General features: G+C 37.3%; 1 pseudogene; it reads right to left on the bottom strand.

The window, feature by feature from the left end:
* Positions 1-6,922: 6,922 nt before the first annotated feature.
* On the bottom strand, positions 6,923-7,021 carry LOC114109474 (U6 spliceosomal RNA; annotated as a pseudogene).
* Between the last annotated feature and the right edge of the window lie 7,433 nt (positions 7,022-14,454).

Raw genomic sequence — 14,454 nt, 5'->3', positions numbered from 1 at the left:
CTCCAGTTTACTTTATGGAGAGAAAAAATGGTTTTCTTTAAAGAGTGGGGGAGATTTAATTAAACATAAAATAAGGAAAAGGTTACTTTCCATTAAAATTTGAAAAGTTAAGAAAGTAAATATAAAGAAGTCCATGACACCATTTTTTCAAATTCTCACTTCATTTCCATCATAGAAAGCAGATAAATTGTGTACTCCCTCCCCAAAGTGGATAACAGAGATATGCATATAACATGAAAGAGCATCTGTTAGTAAGTCTCTCCTGAAAAAAGTGGGAAGGGCAAAAGCTTACTTCGTTCTGAATTAATTTGGTAATAAGAGCTCTCTTTGAAACTTCAGATGGCTCAACACAGAATAGCACAGAATGTCAAAGTGTAGATGGAATTTCCAATGTAAATTAACAGGTTGATGGTAATAAGCAGATGCAGTGCTAATTTCTCATTTACTAATTGCTTATACAATAATAATATGTTAAGACAATATGGGAACACATGAAAGTAAAAAAAAAGAAAAAGGACACATCTGCTTATTATTAATCATGGCAGTTAGAGATACAGCAGTAAATCCATCCATGAGGGAAACTCAGTTATTGTTTTTTTATCATCCTTCCTCTCAGGGAATTGCTCTATTTCCCCAAAATGAGTTTTTTAAAAGAGAAAGTGTAGCCTCTACTTTGAAACCAGGTACAATTATCTTATTAGCAATTAAAGCCTTCATCATATTTGGAGAGGCTTAATTTAAATCTTAGGACCTAGGTAATTGGATTGAGATCAAACCAGTCAGTCCTAAAGGAAATCAACCCTGAATATTCATTGGAAAGATTGATGCTGAAGCTGAAGCTCTGGTATTTTGGCCACCTGATGCAAAGAACCAACTGATTGGAAAAGAGTCTGATGCTGGGAAAGATTGAGGACAGAAAGAGAAAGGGGCGACAAAGGAAGAGACGGTTGGATGGTATCATGGATTCAATGGACATAAGTTTGAGAAAACTCCAGGAGATGGTGAAGGACAAGTAAGCCTGGTGTCCTTCAGTTCATGTAGTCAGGAAGAGCCGGACATGACTTAGCAACTGAACTACAATTGAATCGACTATTTGGTCACTAGTAACTAGAATGCATTTACTAAGATGCTCAATCATTTCTTCAGTCCTAAGAGTACAATCTCCAATTCATAATCATCAGGGAACATCTATGGAAAATTTCTGGCTTGAGTTTATTTTGTGAAAATTTAAATAAGGCCTAAGGAAAATCTAAAAGTTGCTTTGAGTTCCCTCAGCATGGTGATGGGAGTTAAGGGGTTCTCTTGATAGAAATATACTTTTCATAAAGATTTTTTATGATTATATATAATTATCTCAAACAAAATAGACAGTTAATACACATTATTTGAGGATAATGAGAGGCAATAAGTAGAGGGAGTGGAAACATTATGTTTTTGCATATTTAGTTGTTATTTATTCATAAGTTGCTCGCTGTCCCACTTTTCAACTAATTATAAAGAAAAAAAGAAGCCATAAACTGTCACATTAAAATATCAATGGTTAAAACTGTACAAAGAAAATTGTATTACTCTTTCAAAGGTGGTTTGCCTCTTCAAATACAGTGTGTAAAGGGGGAGATATTTTCATTTAAACAAAGCATCTCTGGACAGCGGTAGATGAAAGAGATATATTTGGATGTATGCTATCCTTCAAATCAAACGCTATAGGGCAGTTTCTGTTATGCTTATAATGAGTATCCTGGTTGCATATTAAAATGAAACTTCTAAGTGGGTTCTGGTTGCAGATGATATAGAGTAAGGATACTCCACCCTGTGTCTCCTACCAGAAGTAACTGTAAAACCTGGAAAGAATGCATGAATCAGTTATTTGCAGTCTCTTAAAAGTAAATATATTTAGGAAACAACCCAAATTTCCATCAGTGGATAGTGGATAAACATACATACTATGGAATATTATTCAGCCTTAAGAAGGAAGAAAATTCTGACAACTTATGGTATAACACAAATTAAGCTTGAAGACATTAGGTTAGTGAAATTAACCAGTCATAAAAGACAAACGCTTTATGAATCTTTTTAAATAAATCATCTAGAATGATCAAATTCATAGAGACAGAAAGTAGGGGAGGGAGAATGGGGAATTATTCTTAAATGGGTTCAGAATTCCAGTTTGCAAGGTGAAAGGTGTTCTAGAGATGGATGATTTCTATGATTTGACAATTCAAATGCACTTAATACTATTGTGAAAGTGAAAGTCACCCAGTAATGTCCGACTCTTTGTGACTCTTTAGACTATACAGTCCATGGAATTCTCCAGGCCAGAATACTGAAGCGGGTAGCCTTTCACTTTTCCAGGGAATCTTCTCAACCCAGGGATCGAACCCAGGTCTCCTGCATTGCAGTTGGGTTTTTTACCAGCTGAGCCCAAGGTACTGAACATTTAATTCTGGTTATGACGATATTAGACTGAATTGTGTCTCCCGACCACATTCACATGTTGAAGTTTTAATCACATGTTTATACCTTAAATAAAGGTATAAAACACATATTTATACCTTAAAATATGACTGTATTTGGTGATAGAGTATTTTAAAACTGTGTTTGAGGTTTAACAAGGTCAATACGACAGCAAATTTGGAAAACTCAGCAGTGGCCACAGGACTAAAAAAGGTCAGTTTTCATTACAATCCCAAAGAAAGGCAATGCCAAAGAATGCTCATACTACCACACAATGGCACTCATCTCACACGCTAGTAAACTAATGCTCAAAATTCTCCAAGTTAGGCTTCAGCAATATGTGAACCATGAACTTCGATATGTTCAAGGTGGTTTTAGAAAAGGCAGAGGAACCAGAGATCAAATTGCCAACATCCGCTGGATCATCAAAAAAGCAACAGAGTTCCAGAAAAGCATCTATTTCTTCTTTATTGACTATGCTAAAGCCTTTGACTGTGTGGATCCAATAAACTGTGGAAAATTCTGAAAGAGATGGGATTCCTGGACCACTTGACCTGCCTCTTGAGAAACCAGTATGCAGGTCAGGAAGCAACAGTTAGAACTGGACTTGGAACATCGGATTGGTTCCAAATAGGAAAAAGAGAAGATCAAGGCTGTATATTGTCACCCTGCTTATTTAACTTATATGCAGAGTATATCATGAGAAAATCTGGGCTGGAAGAAATGCTGGGCTGGAAGAAGCACAAGCTGGAATCCAGATTGCTGGGAGAAATATCAATAACCTCAGATATGCAGATGACACCACCCTTATGGCAGAAAGTGAAGAGGAACTAAAAGCCTCTTGATGAAAGTGAAAGAGGAGAGTGAAAAAGTTGGCTTAAAGCTCAACATTCAGAAAACTAAGGATCATGGCATCTGGTCCCATCACTTTATGGAAAATAGATGGGGAAATGGTGGAAACAGTGTCAGACTTTATTTTTTGGGCTCCAAAATCACTGCAGATATTGACTGCAGGCATGAAATTAAAAGATGCTTATTCCTTGGAAGGAAAGTTATGACCACCCTAGAGAGCATACTAAAAAGCAGAGACATTACTTTGCCAACAAAGTTCTGTCTAGTCAAGGCTATGGTTTTTCCTGTGGTCATGTATGGATGTGAGAGTTGGACTAGAAAGAAAGCTAAGCACCGAAAAATGGATGCTTTTGAACTGTGGTTTTGGTGAAGGCTCTTGAGAGTCCCTTGGACTGCAAGGAGATGCAACCAGTCCATTCTAAAGGAGATCATTCCTAAGGAGATCAGTCCTGGGTGTTCTTTGGAAGGAATGATGCTAAAGCTGAAACTCCAGTACTTTGGCCACCTCATGCGAAGAGTTGACTCACTGGAAGAGACTCTGATGCCTGGAGGGTTTGGGGGCAGGAGAAGAAGGGGACGGCAGAGAATGAGATGGCTGGATGGTATCACGGGCTCGATGGACATGAGTTTTGTGAACTCTGGGAGTTGTTGATGGACAGGGAGGCCTGGTGTGCTGCAATTCATGGGGTCACAAAGAGTCGGACACGACTGAGCAACTGAACTGAACTGAAAGTCATTAGAGTGGAACCCTCTCAGAAGAACTGGTGTCCTTTTAAGAATAGAAAGAAATTCTAGACATGTGCACATACAGAGAAAAGTTACATTAATACCAGATACCAAAATATATCTTAAAAAATTGAAAAGATGACAGGAAAGGTTAAAATCAGTTCAGTTGAGTTCAGTCACTCAGTCATGTCTGACCCTTTGCAACTCCATGAATCGCAGCATGCCAGGCCTCCCTGTCCATCACCATCTCCTGGAGTTCACTCAGACTCAAATCCATCGAGTCAGTGATGTCATCCAGCCATCTCATCCTCGGTCGTCCCCTTCTCCTCCTGCTCCCAATCCCTCCCCAGCATCAGAGTCTTTTCCAATGAGTCCACTCTTCGCATGTGGTGGCCAAAGTACTGGAGCCTCAGCTTTAGCATCATTCCTTCCAAAGAAATCCCAGGGCTGATCTCCTTCAGAATGGACTGGTTGGATCTCCTTGCAGTCCAAGGGACTCTCAAGAGTCTTCTCCAACACCACAGTTCAAAAGCATCAATTCTTCGGTGCTCAGCCTTCTTCACAGTCCAACACTCACATCCATACACGACTACAGGAAAAAACCATAGCCTTGACTAGATGGACCTTAGTTGGTAAAGTAATATCTCTGCTTTTGAATATGCTATCTAGGTTGGTCATAACTTTTCTCCCAAGGAGTAAGCGTCTTTTAATTTCATGGCTACAGTCACCATCTGCAGTGATTTTGGAGCCCCCCAAAAGAAAGTCTGACACTGTTTCTACTGTTTCCCCATCTATTTCGCATGAAGTGATGGGACCGGATGCCATGATCTTCGTTTTCTGAATGTTGAGCTTTAAGCCAACTTTTTCACTCTCCTCTTTCACTTTCATCAAGAGGCTTTTTAGCTCCTCTTCACTTTCTGCCATAAGTGTGGTGTCATTTGCATATCTGAGGTCATCTGCATATATGAGGTTATTGATATTTCTCCTGACAATCTTGATTCCAGCTTGTGTTTCTTCCAGTCCAGCGTTTCTCATGATGTACTCTGCATATAAGTTAAATAAGCAGGGTGACAATACACAGCCTTGCCATACTCCTTTTCCTATTTTGAACCAGTCTGTTGTTCCATGTCCAGGTCCAACTGTTGCTTTCTGACCTCCATACAGATTTCTCAAGAGGCAGGTCAGGTGATCTGGTTTTTCGAGCTCTTTCAGAATTTTCCACAGTTTATTGTGATCCATACAGTCAAAGGCTTTGGCATAGTCAGTAAAGCAGAAATAGATGTTTTCTGCAACTATCTTGCTTTTTCCACAATCCAGTGGATGTTGGCAATTTTATCTCTGGTTCCTCTGCCTTTTCTAAAACCAGCTTGAACATCAGGAAGTTCACTGTTCACGTATGACTGTGGCTCAGATCATGAACTCCTTATTACCAAATTCAGACTTAAATTGAAGAAAGTAGGGAAAACCGCTAGACCATTCAGGTATGACCTAAATCAAATCCCTTATGATTATACAGTGGAGTGAGAAATAGATTTAAGGGCCTAGATCTGATAGATAGAGTGCCCGATGAACTATGGAATGAAGTTCATGACATTGTACAGGAGACAGGGATCAAGACCATCCCCATGGAATAGAAATGCAAAAAAGCAAAATGGCTGTCTGGGGAGCCTTACAGATAGCTGTGAAAAGAAGAGAAGTGAAAAGCAAAGGAGAAAAGGAAAGATATAAGCATCTGAATGCAGAATTCCAAAGAATAGCAAGAAGAGATAAGAAAGCCTTCTTCAGCGATGAATGCAAAAGAAATAGAGGAAAAGAATAGAATGGGAAAGACTAGAGATCTCTTCAAGAAAATTAGAGATACCAAGGGGAACATTTCATGCAAAGATGGGCTCTATAAAGGACAGAAATGGTATGGACCTAACAGAAGCAGAAGATATTAAGAAGAGGTGGCAAGAATACACAGAAGAACTGTACAAAAAGGATCTTCACGACCTGGATAATCACAATGGTGTGATCACTCATCTAGACAGACATCCTGGAATGTGAAGTCAAGTGGGCCTTAGAAAGCATCACTACGAACAAAGCTAGTGGAGGTGATGGCATTCCAGTTGAGTTATTTCAAATCCTGAAAGATGATGCTGTCAAAGTGCTGCACTGAATATGCCAGCAAATTTGGAAAACTCAGCAGTGGCCACAGGACTGGAAAAGGTCAGTTTTCTTTCCAATCCCAAAGAAAGGCAATGCCAAACATTAAAATAGGGAGACAGAAACCGAGACATTGAAAACAAATACTGGTAGCTGCTGCTGCTGCTGCTGCTGCTGCTAAGTTGCTTCAGTCGTCTCTGACTCTGTGCAACTGCATAGATGGCAGCCCACCAGGCTCCCCTGTCCCTGGGACTCCTCAGGCAAGAACACTGGAGTGGGCTGACATTTCCTTCTCCAATGCATGAAAGTGAAAAGTGAAAGTGAAGTTACTCAGTCGTGTCCGACTCCTAGCAACCCAATGGACTGCAGCTTACCAGGCTCCTTCATCCATGGGATTTTCCAGGCAAGAGTACAGGAGTGGTTAGATCCAAATACATCAGTAATTACATAATCTGTAAATGTTCTAAACACAAAAATTAAAAGTCTCATAATATATAAAACACTTGACCTAAGTATATTTTGGGGCTTCCCTGATGGCTTAGATGGTAAAAAAAATCTGCCTGCAATGTGGCAGACACGGATTAAATCCCTGGGTGGGGAAAAACCCCTGGAGAATTCCATTGACAGAGAAGCCTGGTTGGTTACAATCCATGGGGTTACAAAAAGTTGGACACAAATAAGCAACTGAGCAAATATCCACACACTTTTAATATTAACTTTTATATTTTTTGAGAGCTGTGTTTTTAAAAATATAGGACACTTCATGAATTTATATGTCATTTCTGCTCAGGGACTATGCTCATCTCTGTATCATTCCAGTTTCAGCATAGCTGCCAGTGAGCATTCTTACAATAATGCTCTTATTTGCTTTTATTTTTACTAAATTAGAGGGCTTGTTGAGGCAGAGATGATATCTGACTTATTTATAATTGCTTTTCCTAGGCTTGTACATGAAATATTTGTTGAATGAGTAGTGAAGCTTTATAGAATTTAACTGTTCACTTGTTACTCAGAGAATTTGACATATGGTTGTCCATTGGTTTTCAGTTACTTACGTTAGAGGCAAGCCTGAGAGTATCAGTTATACGCTTGAAGGGAGACTGAATTGGACCCAGTTTTTTTACCGCGGATTCCTCTGTTTCCAGCTACTTACTAAGCCAACAATTACCATCTTTATCCCAAGTCAGAGTTCTTTCTGATCTAATAATTGTGTGATCTTTTTTTCAGGAAGGGCTTTATACAATGCTCACTTAATATTATAATATTCCACTCTCCATGGTTTCCTGTATTTTGATCAACCAAATATTCCATCTAGCACATGTATCCATAAGAAGGTAGCTCCTCAATTGTAGCAGAAATAAATTTGGCACATAATAAAAAATGCTGGCACACAGGTTAACTGGTGTGTCATAGTGCAGCAAAACAGAACAGTATTTATTTTAAAAATACATTAAATTTTTTTATATATATAGCAACATCTAAAGAGGTCTAAAGAGCATTCTGAAACTTCATTGTTTTGATATTTTAGACTCTACTGACAGATTTGTCAGAATTAATTTACAATTTTAGGATCTGCTTTTATATTTCTGTAACAGGACATGTAATTTAGTTTTAAAAGTAAAATTATAGACAAAGCATAGACTTTTAATCTTGACTCATATTGAAGATGTAAATACAAACAACAAATGGCTTCTGATTATAGTAGAATAAATATCTCAAGTTTAGTATCACCTAATAATATAAAATCTGTCTTTTATATCCTAGATTAAGTGGGATAGATGATTTTAAAAATATGTATAGATTCTTTTGTGTAACCGAAATTGTTTTGAATTGTTTTTTAATTATTTTCTATTTCTCAGAGCTCTCCCCTGGCTCGAGTTAAAATTCCTTGAGGGTTGCAAACATGAGTTTTAGCTGTTTGGTACTGTAAGAGCATGGAAAAAACATATATGTATACACAGTAGGTTCTGATAAATATTACTTGAAAGCATGCTGCCTCTCTGGCGCCTTCTGTTCTGCCCTCACCTGGAAGCCTCTTCCAACACTCTTCTTGCTGTATGGCTCTACTGCTTCATTTAGTCTCTGCTCAAACGTCACCATGTCAAGGAGGCCTTTACCGTGTTATATAAAATCTCAGTTACTCCTTTCCTGGTCCACTGTCTGCTTTAATCTTTTTCATTTAAGAAATAAAATCATGTTTTTTCTTTTTTATGAAACCAATTTTAAGTATAATTTAAATTTTTTTTCTATGACAATGATATGTTTTAGTGAAAATTACAAGCTGTACAATAAAAGAAAAAACTTTATCGTGCAATAATATAAATATGCTTAATATTTAAATTAACACTTTCCAGGGGTTTCTTTATAAATATTAACTTATTTTATCTTTTGCTTTCATTTCTGAAGTTATAACACAAATGAAACATACATTATTAAAATTTGAGTTTAAATAAGAATAAAATATGCCATTAATTTAAACTATTAAGAGCTGGAAAATTTTGGAAAGCTATGATGAGAGAATTTGAAATAACAATATAATGGTATCATTAAAATAAATTTGTTTATATAAAAATAGCATCAAAATTTCCAGTAGTAATTAAGAGAGTTAGAGATCTTAATAGCTATTTCACTGATACTGATTTAGATATATCTACTTAAATTTTAGTTTTAGTTGACTGAAAAAATAATAATAAAATCTTTTTACCAAAATTGAATTTTGCCATAAGTTTCTTCACTCTTCCATAAAGGATTGATCTCACAATTTCAATTAAAAAGATTTATAAATTACAACTGATCCATACCAGATGACACCCTTAAAGTCAACAGATACACACAGGTTAAAAAATTCTCTGTACTGTTGAATCAACAAAGCTGATGTAGTAACATTCTGATCAAAAAATTATTTCCATGTTGGCATTGGTTTTGGAAGATTCAGATTATACCCATATGGAAGTGGAAATGTTAGAGTACAATTATGAAGAGGTTTTGACTATTGCACAGTTTTAAGTTTTCCCAACTAACTCCCTTTTTATCTAAACTAGTTCAAGTATCTAATATTGATGCCAAAACCTCCCTTGCAGAATATATACCTGTCAAGAATTCAGCACAATATATATATTAGACAGCTCAGCACACTGGGACTTATTATGCATTTGTTTGCAAGTTAAGTTTTACTGTTTTCTCATACCATAAGTTAAATTTGACTTTTTCCCCCTAAATATGTCTTATCAACACAAGGTTTCAGCAATGACTTATTCTTTAGAGGAAACAAAGTGGAATCCTGGTCATTATGCTTAGATTTTCTAATTAGCTATGTGACCTAGATCACTCATTTGCTTTCAGGTTGTGAAGCAGAGACAGTACTATCTATTTACCTGTAGAAATATAGGTAGGTGGTAAAGATAGGAGACACTATTTGCAAAAAGCTTTCCAAAATAAAAAATAAAAACTATCTTTGGTTTTGCACATTTTTATCAGAGATTACAGATTTTTAGCCCTGGACTAGTTGGGTCCTAAGACATTTTATGTGGCATATACACACTGTTTCTTTCAGAAAGACCCTGTGTCTTCTTCACAACTCCTATGTTCTTATTTGCCCATTTTATTAATTTGCATTTCCTGTAAATACTTGAGTTGCTACTGCAGCTCTTAAGAGTTCAAAACTGAAATTTTATTTTGTGAAAACATTAAAACCTAGTCATTTCTTTCTTAAAACCACTTTGGGTTGGAATATCCTCAAGGTTATTCCAACAACATCTATCAATATCATATTGTTACTCCAAAATCAGAATTCTTATCCAGCGGTCCTTGATAGAACTCAAGAGGTTTGTGAATTTCAGTGTGTGTGTGCTAAGTCACTTCAGACATGCCTAACTCTTTGGGACCCTATGATCTGTAGCCCACCAGGCTCCTCCATCCATGGGATTCTCCAGTCAAGAATACAGGAATAGGTTGCCATGCCCTCCTCCAGGGTATCTTCCCTGACCCAGGGATTGAACCTGTGTTTCTTATGTCTCCTGCATTGGCAGCCAAGTTCTTTACCACTAGTGCCATCTGGGAAATCCCTTGTGAATTTCAGTGGGGAAATGTAAAATATTACGTCTTTATTTTCAGCATCTGTTAATTTTGATTGTAAGCAACAAAGCACACTAGTGTTTGTTGTACCTAATAAAAATAACAGATAATTTTGTGTCACATGACACACATTTCTGACATCTTGAAATAGTGCTCTTTAGTTTGAAATGATGTTGGTTGTTAAACTCACTGCTAGATTGTCTTATTTGATATGTTATTAAAGAAGTGCACATATTTCTATACTACAAATATATGCTATTAATATTTTGATAACTGCACTTCAGAATAATGCATTTCCCTTTTAATTCTGTATGTTTTAGTTCATGTGCTTAGCAAATATATTTTGAGAGGAATTGTGGTATGAGAAAAAGGAAACAAGAAATAAGACAAAATCTACTGCCCTGAGACAATGTACTTTAATCTAGAGAAAATACTTATTAGTTCTAAACAATAAACATGTCAAGTCTATGTTGTCATATAATGCTTTATTTTCAGTGCAACAAAATATATTGGAAATATTTATATTCCAATTGCAAAATTATTCCTTTAGTTAGTGTTTCTTTTCTTAAAAGCATAGTCCTTGCAAACACAATTATATACACATTGTATCTTTTATCACACTTTGCTAACTATAGCAAAAAATGGTTTAAAATTATGTATTAAGATTTGCTTACACTCACCGCTGTATTTACACAGACTTGAAAATAGCAAAATAGCACAGTGTAAATCACACAACGGGTTTTGAAAATCTGGATAAAACATTCAATTGTAAAATTTTAACTAGCAGATATGGACTTCGAGAGTCTCTTCTTAATATTAAGTTGTTATCTGCTGCAACTGCCCAATTTATGCATTCTGCATGTTGGAGAACCAGGTATGTAGGATTTTAATATTAATGTCAGCTCTGAGTTTCTGAAGAAAAAGGCAGCCACTCCAGATACACCAGATGCTTCTCTCTGTGTTTTAAACTCTCAGTGTAATGGTATTCTGTACTAATGTAGCTTTTGTCAGATCAGAGTGTGAATATGAAGGGTTATGTTCCTGCTAAACATATGATGCTTTTTCTTACACGCCTCCCTGAGAAGTGATTATCAGAATTCTAACTTTCAAGAGACAAGTTTATCAGTTCAGTTCAGTTCAGTTCAGTTCAGTTCATTTGCTCAGTCGTGTCCGACTCTTTGCGACCTCATGAATCGCAGCACGCCAGGCCTCCCTATCCATCACCATCTCCCGGAGCTCACTCAGACTCAGGTTCATTGAGTCCGTGATGCCATCCAGCCATCTCATCCTTGGTCGTCCCCCTCTCCTCCTGCCCCCAATCCCTCCCAGCATCAGAGTCTTTTCCAATGAGTCAACTCTTCACATGAGGTGGCCAAAGTACTGGAGCTTCAGCTTTAGCATCATTCCTTCCAAAGAAATCCCAGGGCTGATCTCCTTCAGAATGGACTGGTTGGATCTCCTTGCAGTCCAAGGGACTCTCAAGAGTCTTCTCCAACACCATAGTTCAAAAGCATCAATTCTTCGGTGCTCAGCCTTCTTCACAGTCCAACTCTCACATCCATACATGACCACAGGAAAAACCATAGCCTTGACTAGACGGACCTTAGTCGGCAAAGTAATGTCTCTGCTTTTCAATATACTATCTAGGTTGGTCATAACTTTTCTTCCAAGGAGTAAGCGTCTTTTAATTTCATGGCTGCAGTCACCATCTACAGTGATTTTGGAGCCCCCAAAAATAAAGTCTGACACTGATTCCACATCTATTTCCCATGAAGTGTATGGCATTAAAAAATATCCAAGGTATTAAAAGATAGGTTAAAATAACAAAGAAACTTATCAAATAGTATTGTAACAGTATTGTTCCCTACACCAACCAAAAAAAGAAAAAAAGGAAGAAAGAAAAGGAAAAAATGAAAAAAATCAGTATGGAGAAAATGTAGATATATTATACATCTGTTGAAGGTTTCTCAGTCCAACTCTAGAGGTTATTAGTATCTAAGAGAATTGTAACATTTTGTACATTAATAACAATTTCCATAATTCCCCCTAGATTGTAAACTCCAAAAGGTGGTGATCTTTCTTTTGGCCCATTATTCAAATGCAGGATGCTTTGGAATGCTTTATTGGTAAAGTGACCCAAATAGTGTCACGAGGAAGTGAGACAAGGAAGGGAAGGAAGCCAATAAGTAGGACGGTGATGTAATTCCTCTGGAAAACTCTGGAAAAGTGTGGGAAACAACTCAGAAGCTGGGGCAGTTACTCTCCAGCTCTAATCTGTCATTGGCTGAGGGCTGCTGTGGAGTCATTGATGCTGCTGCACTTTGCACTTCTTGTTTGTCCCATGCAGAACTCAACAAGACACAAAGAAGCCCTTAGAGAGGGTCAGGTGATCATAGCATAAGGCCTTCCACCCCCGCAGGACTGATGAGCACAGAGAGCTATCAGGGGAGACCAATTTTTTGTATGATTCATAAAAAGAAAACTATATGAGGTTAGGAGGAGAAATTGCCTAGAAAGTCTAAGAAAACAAGACTGAAAAATAATTTTAAAAATCACTTTCCAATGCTTCTTACAGTTTTGCTTTAGGATAAGCATTTACATTTTTTTCAACAGAAGCATGTCTGCTCTTTAATAAAACTTATAGAGAAAAGAAAACAAATAAAATTGCAGTAGTGAAGGAAAGCAAAACATGCTCAGTGTCCCACAGTATTTTAGCACAAAAGGCATGAAGCAAGAATCAAGGGCAAGTATTTCATCCTTCTCTCTCACCAGGCAGAATTTGCACTGTAAAAATCGCCAAGTCTTTAGCTTCATCAGAGTTAATATTATAGAGTATTTACTATTAAATCATATTAAAACAACATATACCCACCACTGCATTTACCTAGTTTTGAAAACAGCAAAATAGCACTGTATAAATCATACACAACAAGGGTTTAAAAAATCTGGATCAAACAATCAGTTAAAAAAATTTAGCAGAGCTTGACTTTGAGAGTCTCTTACCTCTTAATATTAAGTCAGATGCTGCAACTGTCCATACACTCATATTGAAATAGTTTTATATATATATATATTATATATATACAATATATAATATATATATAATTTTGGAAAGAAATGACTCATTCTACAGTATCCATTAGAAAATGCCTCAGAATTATGGACAGTTTCTCAGGGTGATGTAATCACTTATTTTCCTTATTTTCCTCTGACTAGGATATAAACTCTGTGAAATCAGGAACTGTATGTGTTTTTGCCATCTCTTAACACAATGTCTAGGATGCAGGATTTGCTGTACGTGATACTTGGATGAGTGCATTTAATTGGTTATATCAAATGAAGTCATTTCATAATCCAGTGGCTCTTAAAGGGGGCTAACAGGAGATGATTTGGCCTTTCTGCATTCTGCCACCCCTGGGACATTTGTCAACATCTAGAGAGATTTTTGATTGTCAGAAAGGAAGAGAGGGCTACAGATATCTAGTAGGCAGATATCTGGAATGCTGCTAAACAGCTTACGATGTACAGGACAATCTCCACAACAAAGAGTTGTCTATCTCAAATGTCAACAGTGGCAAAGCTTTTTAACCCTGCTGTGATACCAAGAAGTGTCCAGTCATTCACACATTGTATTCACACTTTATAAAATGCACTTTTAGTCAATAACTAGCAAGGTGTTTTTGTTTTTGTTTTCTTTAGGTCCAACATTAATCCATCTCACACATAAAGTTCCTTGATTCATTCTAGAATTAATGTCTGTCCGCTGTTTGTGCTAAGTTACTTCAGTCATATTGGACTCTTTGCGATGCTTTGGACTGTAGCCCACTAGGTTCCTCTGTCCATGAGGATTCTCCAGTTAAGAATACTGGAGTGGGTTGCCATGCCTTCCTTCAGGGGATCGTCCCAACCAAGGGATCAAACCCACATCTCACATCTCCTGCATTGGCAGGCAGGTTCTTACCACTAGTGCCACCTGGGAAGCCCGTCCTTGTTCGGATTCCCCTAAAAGCCAACCATTCTGAAGGAGATCAGCCCTGGGATTTCTTTGGAAGGAATGATGCTAAAGCTGAAACTCCAGTACTTTGGCCACCTCATGTGAAGAGTTGACTCATTGGAAAAGACTCTGACGTTGGGAGGGATTAGGGGCAGGAGGAGAAGGGGATGACAGAGGATGAGATGGCTGGATGGCATCACTGACTCGAT

Source organism: Ovis aries, chromosome 19 (assembly GCF_016772045.2).
Source record: "Ovis aries strain OAR_USU_Benz2616 breed Rambouillet chromosome 19, ARS-UI_Ramb_v3.0, whole genome shotgun sequence".
In the NCBI taxonomy this organism is placed as follows: domain Eukaryota; kingdom Metazoa; phylum Chordata; class Mammalia; order Artiodactyla; family Bovidae; genus Ovis; species Ovis aries.
Note: the sequence above shows the minus strand (reverse complement) of the source record. Positions and strands in the feature narration are given on the sequence as shown.